A 26,541-nucleotide genomic window follows, 5' to 3' on the forward strand; every position below is an offset into this window, starting at 1 on the left:
AAACAGCAGAACCGAGTTTATTTGGGTACTTCAGAACCGTGGCTTTCACATACAGAGCCCAAGAATACACTCTTCTTCTTTTTTTTTTCCGAACATTGTTTTTCTTTTTCCGTGACTGCCCCCTACTGGTGGAAAAACATGTAGCAACCAAAAATCCAAACATATAGTTGAATAACACAAATACCAACAGATTCGTGCAATGTTTTGGACATATTTTAGCTTTACACTTTACCAAGTGCTACATTCCTCCCCTGCTAAATAAATGTTGTCCCAACATTGAGAAAACATGACAATAAGAAACAAAAATAAACAACTATACTTCTCTTTTCCTTGTGACAACGTAGAGATGGCGTAAGTCGGCATAGGGTTTAGCAGTGCTCTAAGATCACTTTCACAATGCACTATTGGACCTCAGGTGACAGAATCACATGTTACTCTCTTACCAGATAAGCATCGGCTTACAACAGTGCTGAGTTGTTTCCGACAGTCCACATACAAATATTACCCTCTAAGACGTTACTATCACTTTACCACGTGCTCCGGAGCTTGTCAACTTAGATAGTAACCATTTAATCACAATTTACCTCATCAAACATAACGATCCAAACGCATCATAAGTCAATATTTTCCGTGGACATCTCTCCCTCTGAGATCTTCTCGGCTGCGGTTCTGACAGTTCTGGGTTCATTTCACTGGGCTGACCTGGCGAAGCAACAGTGTCTGGTGATGCTGAGGTGTCATGTTTAGCGTTACCTTGTCCATTCACCATATCTACTTGAAACTCTTCAGCATCCACTCTAAGCTCCGTGCTCTTTCGCTGAAGGTCCTGGTCCAGTTCAGTAGCAGGTGCAGACACCATTAAATCCCCTTGAGGCTGACAGTGGTGGTGCCTCACTCTCTGAGACCAATACTGTTCTTCATCATCTGAGCTCTCTATATGGTTCGATGCGTCTTGTAGGTCTCTTTGTTTTTGTGTCTGTGTAGTGTGGCTTCGTTCAGTTCTTGTTATTGTGGGAAGCGGTAATGCATTACAGGGCATTAACATGTTGCGGTGGAGGATACGGCCTCGCCCAGCACCACGCTCCGGCTTAACCTCATAGACAGGGCTGTTTTCCCCCTTTTGAGAGATCACTATGTGAACTTGATCCTCCCAATAGGAGCGTAACTTTCCCGGGCCTCCCCTCTCTGACATGTTCCTGACAAGTACCCTGTCCCCAGGTGAGAGTACAGCACTTTGTCTCTTCAGGTCATAATGTGATTTCCCTCTTGCCAGAGTCTTTTTAATGTTTCTGGATGCAATGTCATATGCTTCTTTCATTTGTTGTTGCCATTTGTGAGCATAATCCTCATATGATTTGCATTTGTTTGTCTCACTCAGTCCAAAAATTACATCAATAGGGAGACGTGGATGTCTACCAAAGAGTAAATAAAAGGGCGAATATCCTGTCGAGTCACTAGTTGTGCAATTATAGGCATGCACAACTTTGTTTACATAGTCACTCCAGTTTCCTTTCTTTTCCTCATCCAGGGTCCGCAGCATTGACAGCAAAGTGCGATTAAACCTTTCCACCGGGTTCCCCTGTGGATGGTAGGGTGTAGTCTTTGAATTGGCTATTCCTGTGTACTTCTGCAGCTGTTTGAATAAATGGTTTTCAAATTCTCTGCCTTGATCGTGATGTAATTTACCAGGAAAACCAAATTTCAAGGAAAAGTCATTAAAAATTTTATCTGCTGCTGTTTTGCCAGATTTGTTGCGTGTAGGGTAGGCTTGAACAAACTTGGTGAAGTTGTCCTGTAACACTAAAATATACTCATACCCTCCCCTGCTCTTTTCGAGATGGACATAGTCTATTGAGACCATTTCAAAGGGTGCAGTAGCCGGCACGTGACACATGGGGGCCCTACACTGAACTGTAGGTTTTTTCTGAATATTAAATTTGCACACCTGTGTAATGAAAAACTCAATATCTTTGTACATATTCGGCCAATAAAACCTACTCCTTGCCAAATTCATCACACAGTCCACCCCCAAGTGACCCATTTCGCAGTGAAGGTGTTTGTACACCAGTTCTTTGTGCAATTCCGGAATCACAATCTGAGTGTAAGTCACAGTCTTTCGTATCAGCAACCCGTCATCTGAGATAAACAGCTTTTTCCACTCGTGTAGTAGCTGTTTTCCTTTAGGGGTTTTGAGCGCTGATGTCTTGTCAAAACTCGCACCAGTACTCTTTAAGTTGAGGACATAAGCTATGGCAGGCTCCTGCTTTTGAGCTTGCAATAGCTCCTGCGTTGTGATCCTCACATCTGGCAGATTTTCTGTAAGTATTTTGTTTACTTCTGGATTGCACGTTATGGCTGATATCCAATCCAGTTGTTTGTCTTCCTGTGTTTCAATGGCGTTCAGTACTGCACTTAACACTTCAGGCGAACACAGCTCAGTACATTCTGACATGTATGAATCCATACTAGAAGGTGTTCTGGACAAAAAGTCTGCATCAACGTTACTTTTTCCGGGTCGGTATTTCAGTGTTATGTTAAAATCAGCCAGCTCGGAAACCCATCTGTGTCCTGTTGCATTCAGTTTAGCTGTGCCTAAAACATAGGTTAAAGGGTTGTTATCACTGTACACTGTCACTGAGGGAGCATAGAACAAATAGTCTCTAAAGCGCTCAGTCACAGCCCATTTTAGTGCCAAAAACTCAAGTTTCCCTGAGTGCCACCTGTAATTCCTCTCAGCTTGTGTTAATGTTCTTGACCCATATCCAATGACTCTTAATTTACTGTCCTGCCTCTGATACAAAACTGCACCAAGGCCTTCTTCTGAAGCATCGATGTGCAGAATGAAGGGTTCCTCAAACTTAGGATAAGCCATCACAGGTGGATTAGTCAAAACATCCACCAAATAGTCTAGTGCTTTTTGGGTGGCTGTCACTCCATATGATTTTTTGGGTGGGTGCAGCATGCCCCGCCTTGGCTGACCGCGCTGGTGTTTGGGTGTGGTCAACTGAGAGTAAATCATATAGGCACTTTGCATGTCTTGAAAAATCTTGTACATAGCTTCGGTAGTATCCTAAAAATCCTAAAAGCTTTCTCAGCTCTTTAATGTTTGTTGGTGGGTTGTCCTTCAAAGCTCGTACTGCTTGTACCTCTTTGTCATCCATTTTGTAGCCGTCTGCTGAAATGATTTTGCCCACATAGCGGACCTCATTTTTAAACAAGTCACATTTATCAGGTCTTAGTTTTACTCCCCAAGCCCGCTGACGTTTGAGAACTGATCTCAAATCTTCAATATGCTGTTCAAATGTTTGACTGTACACCAAAACATCATCTAAATATGGAGTGCATATTTTGTCCCTCAAGCCTTCCAAACTTTCCTCCATGCTCCGCTGGAAAGCTGCAGGTGCATTGGTGAGTCCAAATGGGATTCTATTCCATTCATACAGCCCCCAGGGTGTTGTGAAGGCGGTATATTTTTTTGAGTCTTCGCTGATTTCACCTTGATAGTACGCTTTGCCTTGGTCAAGCACACTAAACCACCTATTGCCGCCAAGTCCATCAAGGATTTCCTGTATTCGTGGAATAGGGTGTCTGTCACACACACTATTGGAGAGGCATATGGTGAGGTTGATTTGTGAATAAAGTCTTTTTTTAACAAGTCCTGAATGTGACTTTTTACTTCATCATAGAGAGCACGTGGGACCGCATTATAGGATTTGGCTACAGGAATCTGATCAGTGAGTTTGATATCCATTTTTAAATTTTTTATGTAACCAACTTCCTCTTTGTGTTTAGCAAATGCGCCTGACTCCTCCCTTAACATTTCCAAGACAACTGCCTGTTGTTCTGTGTTAAGGTGGCCCAAATTGACAGGTGGTTCCCAAGGCTCTTCTGCTGAGCTAGGTGGGTTCTGATTGTCTTTTTCTACAATCGAGCCTATCTGAGCTTCTTTGAGATTTACAGGATAACTATGTGTTACCCTCTCTATGTTACCTAGAAGGGTTTTAGGTGGCAGCACAATGTCATGTTTGGTAGCATTAGTAACATAGATATTGACTTTGCGGGTACTGCCTGATATAGACAGCAACTGGCAGTTAGATTTCAGACCCTCATCTAAAGACAAGTTTTCATCTGGCTCAAAAAGCATTTCACTTTTTACCTTTAGGTCTGTTTTGATGGAACAACTAACGCCGTACATTTGTCCACTCGGTACGACAATAGCTTTGCGTCCTGATCTGATAGGATAAAATTCAAATTCAAATTTTATTTGTCACGTACACAGTCATACACAGTACGATATGTAGTGAAATGCTTGGACAACTGCTCGTGACCTAAAGGAAACAAAAAAGGAAAAGGCTATGAATAAGATAGGAAATAAATATGAAAAATTAAAAAGGGTAAATTTAACTAGGAAGGAATAAAATATAAATTAAGGTTAAAAATGAAATAACTGTACAACACAAATTAGAATGATGGGTAAATTTAACTGGGAAGAATAAGATAAAATATATAAATTAAAGTTGAAAATAAAATAACTGTACAACAAAATACACAATACACAATATAGAACTATATAAGAATGTATGAAGAAATCTAAATATAAATAAATATATACACAATAACAGCAGCTGTACAAGTATTAACCGGAAATGAAGAATATAGTGACCAGTGTTGTGCAAAACCAAAGTCCAGAAAGTCCAGTGTGTGTGTAAGAACTGTATGTGTGGGTCAGTACTGTGTGGTGGTGTGATTGAGAGACCGTATCGCCTGCGGGAAGAAGCTCCTCCTCAGTCTCTCTGTGTTGGTCTTCAGGGAGTGGAATCGCTTTCCTGACCTCAGCAGAGAGAACAGTCTGTTGTTGGGATGGCTGAGGTCCTTCACCATCTTCCTGGCCTTGGTCCAGCACCGCCTGCTATAGATTGAGTGCAGGTCAGGGAGCTCGGAGCGGATGGTGCGCTCAGCTGACCGCACAACCCTCTGTAGAGCTCGTCTGTCCTGCATGGTGCTGTTCCCGAACCAGGTTAAGATGTTTCCCGTCAGGATGCTCTCTATGGTGCACGAGTAAAAGTTCCTGAGCACCTTGGAGGGCAGTTGGAAGTCTCTCAAGCGTCTGAGGTGGTAGAGACGCTGTCGGGCCTTTTTCACCACGGTTAGGGGCAGGGATAGCTCAGTAGGTAAAGTGGTCGCCCCATGATCGGAAGGTCGGCGGTTCGAATCCACTTAACGGCTACCCTGAGGTACCCCTGAGCAAGGTCCCGTCCCTACACACTGCTCCCCGGGCGCCTGCTTAGTGGGCTGCCCACTGCTTCACTGAGTGAATGGGTCAAATGCAGAGAAAAAACAAGTAATTTCCCCATGGGGATCAATAAAGTATCCATTATTATTATTATTATTGATGTGACAGGACCAGGCCCGACAGCGTCTCTACCACCTCAGACGCTTGAGAGACTTCCAACTGCCCTCCAAGGTGCTCAGGAACTTTTACTCGTGCAACTAAGTAACTATCTCGTTACTGGTGGTGTGGATAAGGTTCAACAGTGCTTCTGCTTTGCTTGATCCTACTCTTAGAGAGTTTCTGAGTAGAGACAAGCTTTCACTGGACTGAGTAGTGTCTTTTTTGATCAGTTCCTCAATAGCATTAAACCCTATTATTGGTTTTTGCATCACATCCTGACATACTAGGATTGGAACCCGAACCTCATTCTGAGCTACAGCTTTTCCTCTCGAATCACAAAGGCTAAGGCTAACTTCTACCCAACCCTGGAAAGGGACTTCAGATCCATTTACAGCTCTCAAGTCTAAAAGTTCATCCTTACTTAGTAAATCGCTGATGGGGTGAACTTCTAAGTGAGGTAAATTGTCTGATTTCCAGCATGCACTCATTATTGAAACTTGGGCTCCCGTGTCCCACAGTGCCTTTGTTTTGCAGTTATTCATTCTACACCATACTAGACACTTTCTGCCCACGAGCTGTGCTACTTTTCTTTTTTTGGTACTTAAATTTAACACGTTTGGTGGTTGGTTCCTAATTTTAGGATTTCCTGAGTCAGTTGGTGATGCGAGGGATAAGCTTTGGGCCTTGGGAATGTTATCACATTGGGACATTGGTGGTAAAGCTGTGGCTTGTCCCGCAGTCACAGCCCCGCCCAGTTTTCCTGCTTCTGAGCTCCCCTTACTTTACATCCCTTTGCCCAGTGAGAGTCACTGCCACATTTGAAACAATGGTCACAGTCCCTGTTTTCTTGTTGACATGCAGAGCATCGCCTTTTTGGTCTCTGAGCTGCCTTTCTGTACGCCCTGACTTGTCTATCACCATCACCACTTCTATCTCGTTGGACAGTTTGCACTAGTGAAGCTACCTGTCCTGTGAGTTCCCTGATTGCTGAGTTACTTTCCTCAATTTTTGCAAATAAGGAGTTATCTTTGAGGGTTTTAGCCAGCTTTGTGTCAGGCTGGCTTGTGCGGGGATCAGTAAGCGCTACATTCTGCTCAACTACATTTAGTCCTGTTCTAAATGACCTGTGGGCTTTTGCCTTTAACGCTCTCTCGCTTTCATTGTACTGGGCTGTTTGCATTTTCATTAATAAGAGTTCATCGCTACAGTTTTCATCCTGCAAATATGCTCTCATTTCTGCTCTGACATTGTCATTTAGAAGACCCGTTCTAATGGACTGAAAACATTGACTTTGAACAAGTTCTTTGTTATACTTTAGGCTAGACTGGGTGCGCTCAGATGCGAAAAGGATTTTTTGACGCAAATCCAGCACTCTAATCAGGAACTCAAGTGGTGTTTCATTTGCCCCCTGTGTAGCTTTGGTTAATTGCTGGTACAGTACTGTTGCATCCGTTTCTGCATAATGGGCTTTTAGAACTTGTCTCAGGCTGGTCAATGTGAGATCTTCTTTCCCTTCCAAATAGCTCCTTAGTTTTAACCCAGGACTGATGGCACTTATGACAGCCTCCACAATCTCAGCTTCAGAGTAGTCCGTTTTTAAGCCGCTTTCCATCTGGTGCTTTAAGCTACTGAAACTCAGCGTGTCTTTAGCTGTCGACTCACCCACATGCCCACTTATCCTGAAGTCTTTTCTGAATCCACCTGATGAAACATTACAGCAGCTGTTGCCAATACAGTCTCTCCCCCTGCGCTGTGTTTCGCCATCCAGCGACGTCCTCATGGCCACCTGCTGCTCCGCTGATGTCCCTTGAGCCGCCTGATGCTCCAGCGATGTCATCGGCCCTGTCCGCCGCTCCGGAGGTGCCCGCGCCGCTGCCAGTTGCTCCTCGTGCACAGCCTCCGCCGTCATCTCCGCTCTGTCTGAAGATGAAGACCGGACCACCGCTCCTGCGCCGACAGCCACTGACCGCGCCTCCACCAGCAAAACCAGCACATCATTTAGCTCGAGAAGCACCGACATGCCTTCATCCTCTCGCTGTAAAAACTCTTCTCGTTCACATAACTGGCTAATAAGCTTAACGAGAGCTCTGCGAGATTTGCTTTGTATTTCTTCGCTGCCCTTTTCTGTAATATTACATAGTTCACATACTCAGCAGTTCTTCCAAAGAAAGTCCACATACCTTCTGCTCCAATTCCAACAAAAAATCTTCACGGTTCACAGACATGCTTGAAAGATAACTAAGACGAATAAAACTCTCTCAGTGTATCCGACCGGAGAAAAAACAGTTTGCGTGGCATTAGCTAGACTGTCGCAATCCGTTAGCATTAGCTCCTCTGCTCTGTCACGCTCCTTTACCGTGTTCCTCTGTGTGAAGTAGTCCCAAAACTATCTCGGTGGGACCTCCAAAATGTTACACCACTCCAGGAGAACTTGGTGTAAACAGCAGAACCGAGTTTATTTGGGTACTTCAGAACCGTGGCTTTCACATACAGAGCCCAAGAATACACTCTTCTTCTTCTTTTTCTCCGAACATTGTTTTTCTTTTTCCGTGACTGCACCCTACTGGTGGAAAAACATGTAGCAACCAAAAATCCAAACATATAGTTGAATAACACAAATACCAACAGATTCGTGCAATGTTTTGGACATATTTTAGCTTTACACTTTACCAAGTGCTACACTTCCTTTACATGTGCGTGTTCCTTCTTTTTTCCTTCAGACTTAGAGGGAACATGTTCTGCCCGGTGGTGTAGGGTCCTGATTACTCCAAGTTTGTGTTCCAGAGGGTGATGGGAGTCAAAGAGGAGGTACTGGTCCGTGTGTGTGGGCTTCCGGTAAACTTCGATGTTGAGGTTGCCGTTCTCTTCAATGTGCACAATGTCACATCCTGGGCCATCTGACCTCAGGAATTTGCATGATAAGGTGGGGCCAGGTTTCACAATGAGCTCACCCGAAACTCTGGCTTATTGGGACCCACACCCAGTTTCACACCTTGGCTCAGGCGATTAGAGGATCATCAGGGGGTCTTTTTGTCTCTCTGTGGGGGGTCACTCCCACTAGGTTTATATCTAGGACTCTCCACCATTTGACCTTAGAACTGAAGAAGCTTCTCGGATGAGAGGTGAAACGTCTTCAAGCAATTTAAAGAAGTCCAGACGCTTTTCTTTGCAAGCTCCTTTGACTACGATGACCTGGATGACTGAGAACCTTCACAGACATAAGTACTGAATATTATGTCACTTATTTATGTGCAAATGTTTAATAATGAATGTGTTTGAACGAGCTGACGGTTCACTCGTTAAGCTGAAAGAAAGATGCTTTAATCACAGCAGTCACACATGTGTCCACTGCACCATCTGGAACTCTTCTTGTTTACACTCGTAATAACACAAACACTAAATCCTCCTGTTGTGTAGCAGTGTGTACACCTGAGACTGTCACCTGTCTGTCTGTCCTGCACTCTCTCTCTGTTTCTTTCTCTCTGATTGTGGAATAAAAGTATGAACATGTGTTTATAAGTTACACTTGTGTTTGAATCCTGCAGCTTATCACACATTTGATTTCCATGTGTGACGACTGCAAGTGTCCAGAGTGAGGACAGACTGAGGGACCCACTGCTGCACATCATCTGTGAGGCTTTGCAGCCCTGATGATCCACCAGGACAAACTCAGCAGTGTGTGAGGAAGAGGAGGAGGAAGAGCCAGCAGCAGCTGACAGATGGAGAGAATAGACAGACTGTTCCCTGTTTGTGAAGGACTGCTAGGAAAGTTTAACATAACTGTCTGTGCTGAATCAGTCTTATTAGGTAATGTTCAAATAATGTGATCATCCCAGTGTTTCCAGTGTGAGAGAAAGTACTCAGGGCCTTCAAGCTACACACTATGAAAGGCAGCAACAAGTTTAATGTTCAGAAACCTAAAGTATGCATCAGCAGCAGAATGGAGCTAAAATAAATGTTGGTTTCAGTTCTATGAAGCTTTGAGTATTTTGGATCAGTAGCTGCTGTGTTTGTTGCATCATATTGCTGTAACTGTTTATATGCTTTATATATTCTGAGCTAAGTTGATCTATAGTGTTACATCATATTCTATAAGGATGTTATGTGTTTGTAGACTTTCTGCCCAGTTTGACCCATTTAGCAGACGTCAGCCTGTTTAAGGCTCTGATATCTATTCTGTGTGACTTACAGCAGTTATGACATGGTCTGATTTTCTCACCCAATAAAGGAATATTTCATATATCAGTCTACTCTTCATTCTATCAGACACAGTTACACTGTCAAAGATACTAGTTTTTGAGCGAAGATTTAAGGTGATAGGAAATATAAATAAATGCAACTTGAATCTTTACTGAATCTCAGTGTTTGACACAGAGTTCAAGCTCTGTATAATATATCATAATAATCTGACAATAAATATAATATTGCCCATATTATATTAACATTGCCAAAGTGAGATGACTTCAGTCTCCTGAACAACATTACCTAATTGTTATTTACTAAGTAATGTTTTGGTTTTTTTTTGTGTGTCCCGTTTGGATCTTTAGCCATCAGAATTGTTGTCTGAAGGCCAAGAAAGATGCCAAGCGGATTTATTTTACCAAGTGGATCATCATGGCCTTGCCATATTGGTCCATTTGATTGACCTTTATCATAATTATGAATTTATTTTATGTTCGGTTGCTACAAACAGGACAGACATGACTGGGGGATAGGACAGGGAGAAAGAAAAACAGAGGGGAGAAGAGACGGTGAGAAGGGGGGAAGAAAGAAAAAAAACAAACAAAACACCTTGATCACCTGTATGGAGAAAAAAAACAGAGGAGAAAGCAAACAACAAAGAACAACATAATAAAAACAGCACCATCACTATAAACTAGCTAGCAGTAGATATCAGTAGATACTAAATAATAAACGATATTGTGCAGCACGCAAGATAGACAGCGCACAATGTGCTTTGAGGCAGCAGCCAAGAAAGCTGTAGTCCGCATCTGTGAATACCCATGTGTACACCTGTGTGCATACCTGTGTGGATCAGCATGCTTGCATTCCAAAGGTTTCTCCATGTAACAATCTGCTAGGGAGTGTGGGGAGCCACAGCCCAGTCCCCCAGGGTATGAAGCAGGTATGGAGGAGATCCAGGCCCCAGACATCCAGAGGCCCCAGAGTACAAGGACCCGAGGAGGACCACCAAAGGGGCGGGGGGGGGGAACCGTGCCACCCTGCTGGGAAGAGCTGAGTAGAGCCCCAAAGGAGAGGTCACCCAGCAGCTACGGAGCAGAGGCCAGAGGGGGTTGCAGTGGCGTGCCCGCGGGCTCTGCCGGCAGCCAGCTGTGCCAGAGAGGACCAAGCTTCAGGCCCAGAGGCCTGAGGGCATCCCACCCCCCGGAAGGGGCCCAGCCAGGCCCCAGGCCCCGCCAATCGGCCACCAGGAATGAGCCAGTACATACATGAGCGCCCAGCCCCAGACGACAAGGACCACCAACACACCAACGTCTGAGGGCGTCAGCCACCGGCATGGAGTGTGGTGAGGGGAGTTAGGCCTCCGTACTTTGGAGGGCCTGAGATGTTCCCAGAGGGGTTGAGTTTAAGACCCAACCTGACATATAGACACAGACGAACAGGCGCACGCAGACACAAACGTGCATTCCCACCCCATATACACAAACAAATACTCGGCACTCACCTGACGTGTAGACAGACACAAATAAACACTGCACAGACAGTCGCACTCCCCAAGCATACTCTATATCCCAGGTCCAGGTACCCTCAGAGGGGCAAACCGCACCCAGACCCAGGAGATGTAAGGCAAGGCAAGGCACGGCCAGTTTATTTGTATAGCACAATTCAACAACAAGGTGATTCAAAGTGCTTTACAGAGACATTAGAAACAAAAACAAATAAAAAGCACGATTTAAAATTGATTAACACAAGCAAACAAACAAACTAACTAATTAACAAACAAACAAACAATAAACAACAGTATATAAAATCAAAACAGATAAAATCAGAACAGTAGATAAAATCAGTAGTTAAATGTAAGTTTTGAAATTTAAGCTTAAAGTGTGGATTTGGTGCTTTATTCAAATGCAGCTGAGAACAGGTGAGTCTTCAACCTGGATTTAAATAAACTGAGTGTTTCAGCTGATCTGAGGCTTTCTGGGAGTTTGTTCCAGATATAAGGAGCATAAAAGCTGAATGCAGCTTCTCCGTGTCTGGTTCTGACTCTGGGAACTGATAAAAGACCGGATCCAGATGACCTGAGGGATCTGGAAGGTTCATACTGGGTCAGGAGGTCACTGATGTATTTTGGTCCTAAACCATTCAGAGCTTTATAGACCAGCATCAGAACTTTAAAGTCTATCCTCTGACGGACAGGCAGCCAGTGTAAAGACCTCAGAGCTGGACTGATGTGGTCCACTTTTTTGGTCTTAGTGAGGACTCGAGCAGCAGAGTTCTGAATGAGCTGTAGTTGTCTGACTGATTTTTTAGGTAGACCTGTAAAGATGCTGTTACAGTAATCAAGCCTACTAAAGATGAATGCATGGACTAGTTTTTCCAGGTCCTGTTGAGACATCAGATCTTTTATCCTTGAAATATTCTTGATAGTAAGCTGACTTTGTTATTGTCTTAATGTGTTTTTCTAAGTTTAGGTCTGCATCCATCACTACACCCAAATTTCTCGCCTGGTTTGTGGTTTTTAGGTGTATAGATTGAAGTTCTCTGGTGACCTGTAATCGTTTTTCTTTGGCGCCAAAGACTATTACCTCAGTTTGTTTTTGTTTAGCTGGAGAAAATTGTGGCACAGCCAGTCATTGATTTCCTCAATGCATTTACCAAGAGCCTGTACAGGGCCTCGGTCTCCTGGTGACATTGTGATATATATTTGTGTGTCATCTGCACAGCTGTGGTAGTTTATTTTGTTGTTCTTTATAATCTGTGAAAGTGGGAGCATGTAAATGTTAAACAGAAGGGGTCCCAAGATGGAACCTTGGGGAACTCCACATGTGATACTTGTCTGCTCAGATGTGAAGTTACCTATTGATACAAAGTATTTCCTGTTTTCTACGTATGTTTTGAACCAGTTTAGTACAGTTCCTGAAAGACCTGTCCAGTTCTCCAGTCGTTTGAGTAATATGTTGTGGTCAACTGTATCAAATGCTGCACTGAGATCCAGTAAAACTAGGACTGACATTTTTCCACTGTCTGTATTCAGACATATGTCATTGAACACTTTGGTCAGAGCAGTTTCAGTGCTGTGCACAGCACTGAAACTGCTCTGACCAAAGTGTTGCTACGATGCCTTCCAGTCAGGTTTTAGACAGAACCATGGTTCTGTCTAAAACCTGACTGGAAGGCATCGTAGCAATTATTCTGTTTTAAGAAGTAACTGAGCTGTTGGGAAACTGCTTTTTCAATGATCTTACTTAAAAATGGGAGATTTGAGATCGGCCTGTAGTTGTTCATTTGTGTCTTGTCAAGATTGTCCTTTTTCAGTATAGGTTTGATTACAGCAGTTTTTAGTGATTCTGGAAACACACCTGATAATAAAGAAAAGTTGACGATCTGTAACAGGTCTGACTCTAAAGTCTTTGAGACCTTTTTGAAAAAACTTGTTGGCAGGACATCTAAACAGCAGGAGGAGGAGTTCAGTTGACCTAAGATGTCCTCCAGGTCTTTGCTGTTAATAGGGTGAAACTGTTTCATGGTGTTTAAACAGTTTTTTGGTGGACACAGTACATATCCTGGATCTGCTGTTGATGTACCAACTGCTTGTCTAATCTTTTGGATTTTGTCTGTGAAGAATTTGGCAAAGTCATTGCAGGCCATGGTTGAATGAAGTTCAGCTGCCGCTGGCACAGGAGGGTTTGTTAGCCTGTCAACTGTAGAAAATAAGACCCGAGCATTATGGCTGTTTTTAGTGATGATGTCAGAGAAGTAGGACCTCCTTGCACTCCTCAGTTGTAAATTATAATTGTGAAGTTTCTCTTTATAGATGTCATAATGAACCTGGAGGTTTGTTTTTCTCCATCTGCGCTCAGCTTTCCTACACTCTCTCTTTTTTCATTTTTCACCAGTGTGGAGTTTCTCCATGGAGACTTTTTCCTTCCAGAGATAACCTTCACCTTAATGGGAGCAATAGTGTCCATTACATTTAACATGTTAGCATTGAAGCTATTGACGAGCTCATTGACTGACCCTCTGGGCAGGTCAGGTGTTAATGGGAAGACCTGGTTAAAAATTGCACTACTGTGTTCAGTTATACACCGTTTTGTGATCACTGCTGTTGATATATTTGTGTGGGCTGAGATTTTACTTTCAAAGAAAACACAGTAATGATCAGACAGGCCCACATCAGACACAGTAACCTTTGAAATGCTCAGGCCTTTGGAGATCAGTAGGTCAAGAGTGTGTCCTCTATTATGTGTGGCCTCTGTTACATGCTGAGTCAGCCCAAAGTTGCCCAGAGTGTTACTCAGGTCTTTAGTCCCTTTGTCCTGAGGGTTGTCCACATGGATGTTAAAATCCCCAGCAATAATTACACAGTCGAAATCAACACAGATCACAGACAGCAGTTCACTGAGGTCATTAAAAAAGTCTGTGCAGTATTTGGGAGGCCTGTAAACATTAAGAAACAACTTTGGATGGGGCCTTCAGCTGTAAAGCCACATATTCAAAAGACTGAAAACTTCCAGGAGATAGCTGCTTACATTGAAATGATTCATTAAATAAGACAGCAACCCCTCCTCCTCTCCTGCTCACCCTGGCCTCACTGATAAAACTGTAGTTAGGAGGGGTCGTCTCGATGAGAACAGCTCCACTGTTACTTTGGTCCAACCAAGTTTCAGTTAAAAACATAAAATCAAGGCTGTGCTCAGTGATTAAATCATTAATTAAAAATGTTTTCCCAGCTAAAGATCTAACGTTTAATAAAGCCAACTTAAGTGTTTTAGAGGTATTACTTGTCCCATCGTGTTTGGGAGCAGTCTGTGGCACACAAGGTATGTTTACTATGTTTAAAGATCTTTTAGAGTGCAGCTCTCTGTGTTTTGACCAGGCCACATGTCTCCTGTCACCTAAAAGTACAGAGATTTTAAAACCTTCTAGTAAACAGGGTCCCAGCTTCTCCTGGGAAAAGTCACCACTGCCATAATCCTCACAGCCCGGACCCTTCACACATCACACATCAGACTGCGGAGACAAAGCATGAAGGTGGTAAGGAGGAACTAAGGGGGGCGAGGCTGGGCAATGTGACTTCAATTGCTCTGTTGAGGGTGGGGCTCGATGGCGAACCTTTGGCCGCTCTGGTGGGGGGTTTATGGGGGACAAAGAGGGATTGGGCCGGGGGGTAGATCTGAGCCCAGCATTGACCCGCTCCATCTGTAACCCTTCTCTCTGGGGTGGAGGCAAGCGGACCACCTCCTTATCTGCAGTAGCAGGGAGGCCCCGCATCCCAGACCCCAGTCTGACGGCCAGCACCTCCTCCCAGCCCCCCAGCCCTAACGGCTAACAGAACCGGGGTGAGTGAAGACCCCAAACCTCCCTATGCCCGCTCATATGTAGTGTTGCTGTGTGCTGTTCTAAAGTGCATTTAAAACTCAGGACAGCATGGTACTAGCTTCCTCTCAGAGAGCAGCACGGCTCCTCCCGAAAACCCTCAGTGTCTATATGCATTTAAAATTGAGGGTAGGGCACCAGCGCCAGAGGTGGGTTTGAATACACAGAACATCCTCTGGATGCTGTAGAACGTGCTCACCCCCAAGGCCATGTGTACCTACAATCCTTTGCAGTTTCACCCCGGAAATGACATCACATTTTCAGTCTCTATTGGGACACAACCCTTCACTCAGCAAACTGACCTGCCCAAATGAGAGACAGCTTCAGTAAGTGAATGAACCGTTGTATACACCAAAGGTGAAAACCACAGAGATAGTAACTAACCATAATACAAGAAGGAACCCCAGCCCCCCTGCGTGAACACTATAGATGGTTAAGTCCATGTTATTGGCCTCTGCATTCAAACCAGCTCCACCCTCTGCCTCCTCTGTTACCCTAACCAGGAAGGACTGCAGCGGCAGCCAGCTAATTCAAAAAGAAACCATAACAAACAGACTCTATGTATGTGTTATGTGAGAGTGTGAGTAATGTGGATGTCTAGGTTGCAGAATAAAATTGAGGCACAGGCGGCCAGAAGGGGACAGAGGGGGAGTGCCTCCCCTGCACCCTGGTGACACACCTGCACCCCAAGCCCTGCGCGTGTGGGTTGGTGTGGTAGAGCGGGAATAGGGAGGCAGCTGAGGATGGGGAGGGAAGAAAGGGAGGGGCCAGCTCACCAATAGCGGGGGAGCTTTACTAACTAATCTTAAATGACTGTTCAGTACAGAAATGAAGCCCAACAATCATGTTTTACAGTCCTGTGGTCTCAGCCTCAGATACTCAACTAATCAAAGTGATTTCATAAAATAAATAAAATAAATAAACAAACAAAAAATCATTTTTTCTCCCGTATGAAACGTTTCTCGCGGTTAGTATCATGGTTGCTAGGCAACCTGAGCAGCGCGACAAAGGCTAGACCTTTCCATTTCACGAGCCTCTGACTTCCGCACTTCATAGTACCCGACGTACGCGAGCTGTGTCCCAAAACGTCGGCTGCATCCTCCTGAGGCCGCATTTGAAGGCCGATTATGTCACAGCCAGGTGACAAAGACTGTCCAAATTCGTCGACTCCTTTAAATGCGACCAACAAATGCGTCCTTCATTTCCTTGAATTTGATGGATGGGTCGGGTGTGTCCTTCGTGGCCCACCATATCCCAGAATTCATAGCGCGGCCCAGCCAATTCCAGTTTCCAACAATGGCGGCCGCTACTAAGTTCTAATATTGCTCATATTAATATTTCTGTCACAAAATAAACTTTTAACATATTTTCGTTACACCTTAGTTTTACTTAAGACCAACACATTAACACAAAATTTACCCAACATTTTACATTTTAGGGCCACCAGACCTTCTTTACAAAAAATAAACCCTGTTTTTTAGCGAAAACAAATTGAGAAAATTAAATATTTAATTGTTTAGATAATTTTGACTATCTGAATAACTAGAGAGTGCTGTATGTTGAACTTTAGTGAGAAAGTTTTTTTTCAAGTGTTTATAAATTTTAAATGGCAGCACATAATCACACTTGTGGTCCTCAGGGGTCAAAAATAACCCCACTTCATTTGACTGTTTTTTTAAAGTAAAAAGTATAAATTGTCAATCAATTCAGTGTTACACCTTAGTTTTACTTAAGACCAACACATTAAAACAAAATTTACCCAACATTTTACATTTTAGGGCCACCAGACCTTGTTTACAAAAAATACACCCTGTTTTTTAGCGAAAATAAAACAAGAAAATTTAATATTTAATTAAATTAAATATTTAAAAAAAAATTTTTAAAAAAAATTTAAAAAAAAATTCTCAATAAAGTTCAACATCGAGAGTGCTGTATGTTGAACTTTAGTGAGAATTTTTTCTTTTGAACCATTTATAAATTTTAAATGGCAGCACATAATCACACCTGTGGTCCTCAGGGCTCAAAAATGACCCCGTTTGCTTTGACTGTTTATAAAGCAACAAGTATAAAATATCATCCATCTCTGTGTTTCAAGGTTTTATTCAACTTTATTCCAACTCATTGCCTGACAGTTTTCTATATTTTGGCATGGTAGGAACACCAGGGCATGAGTCTGAGTGAAGGCAAACTTTCATGAGGACAAAGGCGTGTCCATATTTGACCCAAGTGCAGGAGGAAGCTCAGGTTTATTCCTCTGCACTGGTCCCATCATGGACAGCATTCTTTCTGCAGTTGCAGGCCAAGGGGCATATACAGTAAACAAGCTGTTACAGGTGATTGTCTTTTGGAAACCTGCAATGTTAGGGACAACTCGCGTGTCCTGACTGCAGGACAGACGGTTTGCCATCGCACACGAGCATGTTCCATGTACAGCTGGACCTGCATCACATGCTGCCCATGTTTTTGTCTCAAAGTTCCCTGGTTTACTTGGATGTTCTGTTGGAGGGGACAGAGTCCTCTGAAGGGGACTTGGTGCTCATACAGTCACATCAGTACCAGGATCTTACATCACAGCAGGAGGAACACCCACGTGTTCCATACACCTCACAGGAGCACGTTTGTGTCATGAACGACGATCATCTATTGTGTCTTTATCAAGAAATTATATCCTTTTTGTGCTTCTATGATTAATCTTGTGTCAGCATGAAAACTTCTCTACCAGACTCAGGATGTCATAAACTGGCCGTAGCGACTCTACTGGATGCACGGCAGTAAGAATCAACACACCCACATATGCCTACAGCTGCATTCGGTCCATTTTTCTTCCTCTCTTGTTGTCCCTCCTTGTTCATCATTGAGTTGGCTGTAGAGCAGGTCATCTGCTAATTGGATGGTTGTTGGTTCAATCTCTGTGTGCTCTAGTCTGGAGTTCTTACCAAGGTGTCCTTGGGCAAGTTACTGAACCCCAACTTGGTCTCTGATGCATCCATTGGCATGTGAACGTTAAAAAGCAGAATACAAGCAGAATACACTGTGTATAATGCTTTCAGTACTCGAGTAGAAAAGCCACTGAAGGAGTATGGGACCTGGCACATGTGCTTGGACTGTGGTAGATCATCTTTCTCTGAGGCACATGAGAGAGTCATGCATCGTCTGTCACTGGGAAGGTTAGAAGACCAGATCAGTGTTTCCTCACATTACTTTCCTCACATTACTGTACTAGCGCACATTACTGTGCGCTAGTACCACTTGCCATGTGTACCTACAATCCTTTGCAGTTTCACCCCGGAAATGACATCACATTTTCAGTCTCTATTGGGACACAACCCTTCACTCAGCAAACTGACCTGCCCAAATGAGAGACAGCTTCAGTAAGTGAATGAACCGTTGTATACACCAAAGGTGAAAACCACAGAGATAGTAACTAACCATAATACAAGAAGGAACCCCAGCCCCCCTGCGTGAACACTATAGATGGTTAAGTCCATGTTATTGGCCTCTGCATTCAAACCAGCTCCACCCTCAACCTCCTCTGTTACCCTAACCAGGAAGGACTGCAGCGGCAGCCAGCTAATTCAAAAAGAAACCATAACAAACAGACTCTATGCCATCATTTGGCCTGTAGCTTACTGCTGTCATGTATTACAAACTAACTCAAAGGTTTAAATTGGTTAATATATAATCACTGAAGCTTTACAGCACAATGCAAAAATAGGAAAGAAAGGTAAACATGAATATTATTATTAGTATTTCAGCTGTGTGGTTGCATGGAGCCTTCACAATTGTTTCTCCCAATTTTAATTTGCACAACAAGAAATGAAATAAAGCTTTTTTTTCCAGATCATCTTGGTGAATAAGCATCAACTCTATGAATTCAGTTTTTATTACCAGGAAACATAAAGGCTGTGCCATTCTCTACAGTGGATTAAGACTAGGTGCTGTTTGTATCACATCAGGTAAGGACCCAGTCATGTGTTCGTCGCTGTGCCTCTCTACTTGTGATAGCAACAGCAGATGACTACAACGCCCGGGATTCCTTTTCTGCTCCTTCGTCCTTTTCCATAAATGGGGTTTAAGTGTTTTGTGTCACACAGCTTAATCTGTGGTTACGTTTCCTACTCTGAGGCTTTTCTCACTCCCTCTTGTTTTTCTGTTTGTTCAGACACAACCTGACAAGGCAAAAACCAGGTGAGCTACTTTGTGTATCTAATTTTATGTTTTTCATTGCATTTTAAGCTTATGCTTTGTGTTTTGGTTTCCAATGTGAATGTTTCTGTGATTATTGCTGAGACCTGCTGTCTTTTGCTTAAGCTTTCATTAGTTAGTTCATGACTCAACCCAGAATTTAGCCAGTTACAGTCTCAGGTCTTCCTGCCCTAGTTCTAAAATAGTTCTAATACTATGAAAATCTCCTCAATAATGAAGTATGATTAATTTCTTTCTTGATTCAGGTTGGCTTATCTTAAAATAGAGCCTAATCCATATTAAATCCAAGCACAAAAACCTTAAAACAGACCTTTTTCCTAGAATACTCCTTGGCTTCTACTGAAATCACAACCAGGACAGGAGTGATATATGTCAACATTCATTCCTCTCATGAGAACAAAATCCTTTTTGTAAACAATATAGGGCTGCTGCACAATCTCTAAAGTCTAAATCAACCCTTTAAAAGGCCTAAACAGAGAAACAAATTACATTTTTGGCCCTAAACTTTGTAAATAACGGCATTACTGACTTAAAACTTTACATGCCTCAGGTCAAGTGTCACTAAGAAAAAAACAACTTTCATTTGTAAAGCATTATAAGTAGAGCCGTTTCTCAGGACATTTCTAGGCAAATTAGGAACAAAGTTGTACAAACGCACTACAAAACTAAACAAACTGCAAATGACCTGATAAAATCCTGCTTGGTATTCACCTATTTTTCAAAGAACGACTTCCACTCAGCTATTGCTTTCTTGTATGCACAAGTAGCAATCATGGATGGCATCCGTGATTACCTCAGTTTGTATGGCAGAGAGGACCGTTGCAACACATTTAGGGTATGTTAGGTGCAAGGTGTAGTAATATGCCATCAACACCAACATTCCTTCCCAGAAATCCTCCAAGGGGAGAGTGGTCACTGGTATGTTTCCTACAGCAACAATGCTGGTTGTCCCAGCAAAAAGCAGCACTGGGGAGGAGAGAGGCCGCTTCTCCAGGTATATCATCTCAAGTTCAAGTTCAAGTTCAACTTTATTGTCACTTCAACCATATACAGTTTAAAAATACACAGTGAGGCGAAACAACGTTCCTCCAGGAACCAAGGTGCTACAAGACAAGTTAGTGCAAAAAAAATAATAATATATAATATATCTAGTAATAATATTGTGCAAAAGAGCATTTACAGGTTGGTGTGTGCGATGGTTTGGTGGTGTAGGTCAGTGTGTTTGCGCTTGTGTTGGTTAGTCAGTCCAGTCTCAATGTTTTGAGGTATTTGAGTTAAGCTGAGTGATAATGTTAGTGTGTGTGTGTGTGCGTGTTTATCAGTCAGTCCCTTTTTGCTGAGGAGACGGATGGCTTGTGGAAAAAAGCTGTTGCACAGTCTGGATGTGTGTGCCCGAATGCTTCGGTACCTTTTTCCAGATGGCAGGAGTGTAAAGAGTGTGTGAGAGGGGTGTGTCCGATCAGCCACAATGCTGGTGGCTTTGCGAATGCAGCGTGTGGTGTAGATGTCCTCAATAGAGGGTAGAGAGACCCCGATGATCTTCTCTGCTGTTCCCACTATCCGCTGTAGGGTCTTGCGGTCTGATATGGCACAGCTCCCAAACCAGACAGTGATGCAGCCGCTCAGCATGCTCTCAATAGTTCCTCTATAGAAGGTGGTCAGGATCGGTGGTGGAAGCCGGGCCTTTCTCAGTCTTCTCAGAAAGAAGAGACGCTGTTGGGCTTTCTTGTGCAGGGAGCTGGTGTTGAGGGACCAGCCGAGGTCCTTCTCCAGGTGTACGCCCAGGAATTTGGTGCTGTCAACGATCTCCACAGAGGAGCCGTTGATGCTCAGTGGTGAGTGGTCGCCTCGTGTCCTCCTAAAGTCAACAACCATCTCTTTTGTCTTGTCAACATTCAGAGACAGGTTGTTGTCCTTACACCAGTCCGTTAGTCTCTGCACTTCCTCTCTGTACGCTGACTCGTCGTTCTTGCTAATGAGACCCACCACGGTCGTGTCATCAGCGAATTTAATGATGTGATTTGAACTGTGTGTTGCTACACAGTCATGAGTCAGCAGTGTGAACAGCAGAGGACTGAGCACACAGCCTTGTGGGGCCCCAGTGCTCAGTGTGGTGGTGCTGGAGGTGCAGTTCCCGATCCGTACTGACTGAGGCCTTCCGGTCAGAAAGTCCAGGATCCAGTTGCAGAGGGAGGTGTTCAGGCCTAACAGGCATCTTCACCCGGCTAGAAAAGCACAAAAAAAGGACAAATTCTTCACGATTTTAAATGAAAGGGTTGCTGTGCATCCAAACAGCTTAAGACACAAAAAGCAAAAGCAAGAATGTTTAGAATGATTTACTGTTGGAATAGAAGAAATAAATGAAATTTTGGAAATGTATTAATTCTGAGCATGAATTTTCTCTAGTTTACAGCCTTTTTATCGTGTATATTTGTGCTTTTTTTAAAAACTTTGTTACATATTCTAGTTTTTGAAGGCCTTTTTAAATATATAATTTTACCCATTTTACTTGTATCCCGACTGCAATGTGCTTTTGCTCTGTGCTGCCTCTCTGGAGTAGGTTTTAAATGACAATTTAGAAATCCTGAATAAGGAGTAATTTAATCCCTGCTGAATTGAACTTTGACCCTCTCTTATTAAGCATGAAAAGCAAAATAATAATATAATAATAATAATAATAATACAAGTAAATGGAGTACAAGTTACAGTGGCTGGTATTGCAGCTGTTCTCACCTTGAGGATATGAAGGAAAGCCTCACTGGCACTTCGGTGGTGTAGTTGGTGAAGGAAAAAGAGATGGAAGTGCATTGAAGAGAGTGACAGTAAACTCAACCGTGGACAGAGAAAAGTATCTTAATAAAGTAATCTGAACATATCTGATGGATTTAATGTATGAAAAGGCCACTTACCTCCAAGGGGAGAGGAGGTTTCAGGACCTTCTTCTAAATGCCAAAGAACTGCACCTTCGATCAAAACTCTGCCCATCGACCCTCCATGTGATCTACCGTATTTTCACGACCATAAGGCGCACTTAAAAGTCTTAGATTTTCTTCAAAAAGTACGGCGCGCCCTATAGCGCAGTGCGCCCTGTGTGTTGTAATGAGGACGTAGTAGAGAACACAATGAGAACGCTAAAGGGTGAAGTGTGTCCGAGTTGGAGGAAAGACTCGAGCGGTGGATCATCGAGCAAAGAACGAGCGGGAGAAGCGTTTCGACGGTCACCATTCGGCTAAAAGCAGTTTCACTTTCACTTTTTATGAAACGGTGCCATTTTTCCATCCGGACCAGGACTACAGTAGCGCAGCAACTTCCAGCGGATTATAAGGAAAAGCTGGCCATCTTCCGCTCCTACTGCAGCAAACACATCGGCGACAAAAACATCCAGCCCAGCCACATCACAAACATGGACGAGGTCCCGCTCACTTTTGACATCCCGGTGAGTCACACTGTGGAGAAGAAGGGGACCAGCACGGTAGCGATACGCACAACGGGGTATGAAAAGTCTTCTTTTACTGTTGTGCTTGGCTGCCATGCTAATGGACAGAAACTGCCGCCTATGGTGATTTTTAAGAGAAAGACTTTGCCTAAAGAGAAGTTTCCAGCAGAAATCATCATTAAGGCAAATGAAAAGGGCTGGATGGATGAGGAAATGATGAAAGACTGGCTGAGGGAGGTGTATGTAAGGAGACCAGGTGGTTTTTTCCACGCATCACCATCGCTCTTAATCTGTGACTCTATGCGTGCCCATCTCACAGCCGATGTGAAAAAAACTAGTGAAACAAATGAACTGTGAGCTTGCTGTCATTCAGGAGGCCTGACAAAGGAACTCCAACCGCTGGACATCGGTGTGAACCGCCCGTTCAAAGTAAGGCTGCGAGCGGCCTGGGAGCGATGGATGACCGGTGGAGACCACAGTTTCACTAAGAGTGGAAGGCAGCGCCGGGCGAGTTACGCCACAATTTGCCAATGGATTGTAGATGCTTGGGCTAACATGTCTGCTGGCACTGTTGTTCGAGCTTTCGCAAAAGCCGGCATCATTTCCGAGGAGCCGCACGGCACGGAAAGTGACTCTGACGGTGAAGAAAGTGAACCTGGCATGTTTGATGGAGATTTAGCGCAGCTGTTCAATTCAGACACAGAGGATGAGGACTTCGATGGGTTTGATTGATGATAAAAATGTGAGTACCAAACTTTGTTTTGCTCCTGCTTTATTTTTAAATACGCACACTTGTATGCTTGTGTGTTGTTGATGATGACGATTACTGGTAATAAAAATGTGAGTAAGGTACCGAACTCAGGTTTGCTCCCGCTTTATTTTTAAATACGCATACGGTACTTGTATGCGCCCTACGATCCAGTGCGCCTTATGTGTGTGTTAAATACAGTAAGGGCACACATAACTGAGACTGCGCCTTTTAGTACAGTGCGCCTTATGGTCGTGAAAATACGGTATGTATTTGCACTTGGAACCACCAACGATGCGATGCAGTTCATCCATCGCCTATGACAAGGTTGTGCTCAGTTAGTCAAGAACTAACTAAACCTATCCAGAGAAAAGCAAGGAATTTAACTGAAGGTAGTTGAACTTACATTTCCTATGTCTTTGAAGCACAGGTATGCTTCAAATATGTTTGTGGGCCTGTCTTCTTCCCTTGTAACATCTGCATCAATAAAAGCTCGTGTGGCCCCAAACTCCAGTCCAAAATTTGAGCAACGTCACTTTGGTTGGGTTTTGCATTGGGTTTCCTGTACATGTTGCTCAAGGTTTTGTAATGTCTTGCCTGCATCTTCAGGTTGTCATGGTCTGCTAGGGAAAGCAAAGAGCAATTGTAAGACAAGGTGTAACTAGACTTCAGAAAATCCAGATTTTTCTAATCAGTCATTTCTAACAAGGTTGTAGGATTATTTTTAAGTGACTGTTTTCAGTTTAATATTTATGAGAATTAATGTTTGGGTTAAATATGTTTAAGTAATGAACTGACCCTACATGTCCTGATGATTTCCCTTTATGTCCTTGTCCTATAATGATCATGGATTTATGTTAATTGTTACTTCGAACAGAATCAAATATTAAAAGGAAAGTTAAAGATGCCCATGAATAAAATCATTGTGAAAACAAGGTACAGTTTGTTTACTCTGTATACCGTTCACAACAGTGTGGACAGTGATTATGAGCTGATGGATAAAAATCTTTTAGGTAATTTGATCTATGACAGAAACACTGTGATAAAGCATGATAGATGTGACCAGCATGAGGATTTACATGTGTAAATAATCAGTACTGAATAACACCCACTACAACACAAGGTATTAAAATACACTGAACAAAAATATAAACGCAACACCTTTGTTACTGCTCCCATTCCCCATGGGATGGACGTAGAGACCTAAAATTCATTCCAGATACACAATATAACCATCCCTCCCAAACAGTGGTCACAAATCAGTCCAAATGTGTGGTAGTGGGCACATCTGCTATATTGAGATAATCCATCCCACCTCACAGGTGTGCCACATCAGGATGCTGATCTGACATCATGAGTAGTGCACAGGTGTACCTCAGACTGCCCACAACAAAAGGCCACCCTGGAATGTGCAGTTTTGTCTCACAGCAAAATGCCACAGATGCCACAAGCAATGAGGGAGCGTGCAATTGGCATGCTGACAGCAGGAATGTCAACCAGATCTGTCGCCCGTGCATTGAATGTTCATTTCTCAACCATAAGCCGTCTCCACAGGCGTTTCAGAGAATATGGCAGCACATCCAACCGGCCTCACAACCGCAGACCTCGTGTAACCACACCAGCCCAGGACCTCCACATCCAGCAGGTTCACCTCCAAGATCGTCTGAGACCAGCCACCCAGACAGCTGCTGGAACAATTGGTTTGCACAACCAAACAATTTCTGCACAAACTGTCAGAAACCGTCTCAGGGACGCTCAACTGCATGCCCGTCGTCCTCATCGGGGTCTTGACCTGACTCCAGCTCGTCGCCGTAACAGACTTGTGTGGGCAAATGCTCACATTCGATGGCGTCTGGCACGTTGGAGAGGTGTGCGCTTCACGGATGAATCATGGTTCACATTGTTCAGGGCAGATGGCAGCTGAGAATGTCCCAGTTCTTGCATGGCCAGCATACTCACCGGACATGTCACCCATTGAGCATGTTCGGGATGTGCTTGACCGGCGTATACGACAGCGTGTACCAGTTCCCACGAATATCCAACAACCTCGCACAGCCATTGAAGTGGAGTGGACCAACATTCCACAGGCCACAATTGACAATCTGATAGACTCCATGCGACGATGTGTTGCACTGCATGAGGCAAATGGTGGTCACACCAGATACTGACTGGTTCTGGGTCCCCAGACCCCCAATAGCGCAAAAAACTGCACATTCCAGGGTGGCCTTTTGTTGTGGGCAGTCTGAGGTACACCTGTGCACTACTCATGATGTCAGATCAGCATCCTGATGTGGCACACCTGTGAGGTGGGATGGATTATCTCAATATAGCAGATGTGCCCACTACCACACATTTGGACTGATTTGTGACCACTGTTTGGGAGGGATGGTTATATTGTGTATCTGGAATGAATTTTAGGTCTCTACGTCCATCCCATGGGGAATGGGAGCAAAAACAAAAGTGTTGCGTTTATATTTTTGTTCAGTGTATATACTACTGTCTGGTGATTGTGTGCAACACTGTGTGTGTGCTATGGCTAACTGGCAAGATGGTATGAGGGATATATCATATGTTATCTCGCTCAATTTTAGATATTGTAATGGGTAAAGAATGACTTACATATGGCATGTGTGTGTCAGCATCACGTAACATGGGGTAATAGTTGACAATCTTCTGTGACATTGCTCTCATTTCAAGTTTGGAGGGGTGTCTTACTTCTTTCCTCATGGGACTAGCATGGAGGATTGCAACCATGCTGGTGACTGTGCTCCTTATAAGTCTGCAACAGAGCTCCTTCGACATCTTACAGTCCTTTTCCTTTCCACTGTGAAGCAATGCAAAGTACTGACTGCGCACCATGTCCAGTTCTGAATCTGTATACACCACATACTCCGGTGGGTCTGGCATTTTCATTGTTTTGTCTGCAGTGTAGGAAATGGGACTGGAAGTTTGAGGCTGACATTCAGACACATCAAAGCCTAAGGGGTTACTCCCACTTCGATGGCAAGTGTTGGCATCTTGTTCAGCAGTCTTAAGCAATAACAGTTGCGGGATATAAAAAAAATACACAATTAGGCAAATTAATGCTAGACCGTAATATATTCTAGCATTAATTATAATATTAATAATATTAATGATAACATTAATTATAATATTCTTAGTTACAACACAGACAGTATGGTCAAACGCATCCAAGCCGTG

General features: G+C 43.5%; 1 pseudogene; it reads right to left on the reverse strand.

Annotated features, from left to right (window-relative positions):
• Positions 1-19,867: 19,867 nt before the first annotated feature.
• Positions 19,868-26,247, reverse strand: LOC146554820 (uncharacterized; annotated as a pseudogene).
• Positions 26,248-26,541: the final 294 nt, after the last annotated feature.

Source organism: Mchenga conophoros, linkage group LG17, assembly GCF_057382185.1.
Source record: "Mchenga conophoros isolate Kocher_MC1m ecotype Shallow Benthic linkage group LG17, M_conophoros_male_GT1.1, whole genome shotgun sequence".
NCBI classification, from domain to species: domain Eukaryota; kingdom Metazoa; phylum Chordata; class Actinopteri; order Cichliformes; family Cichlidae; genus Mchenga; species Mchenga conophoros.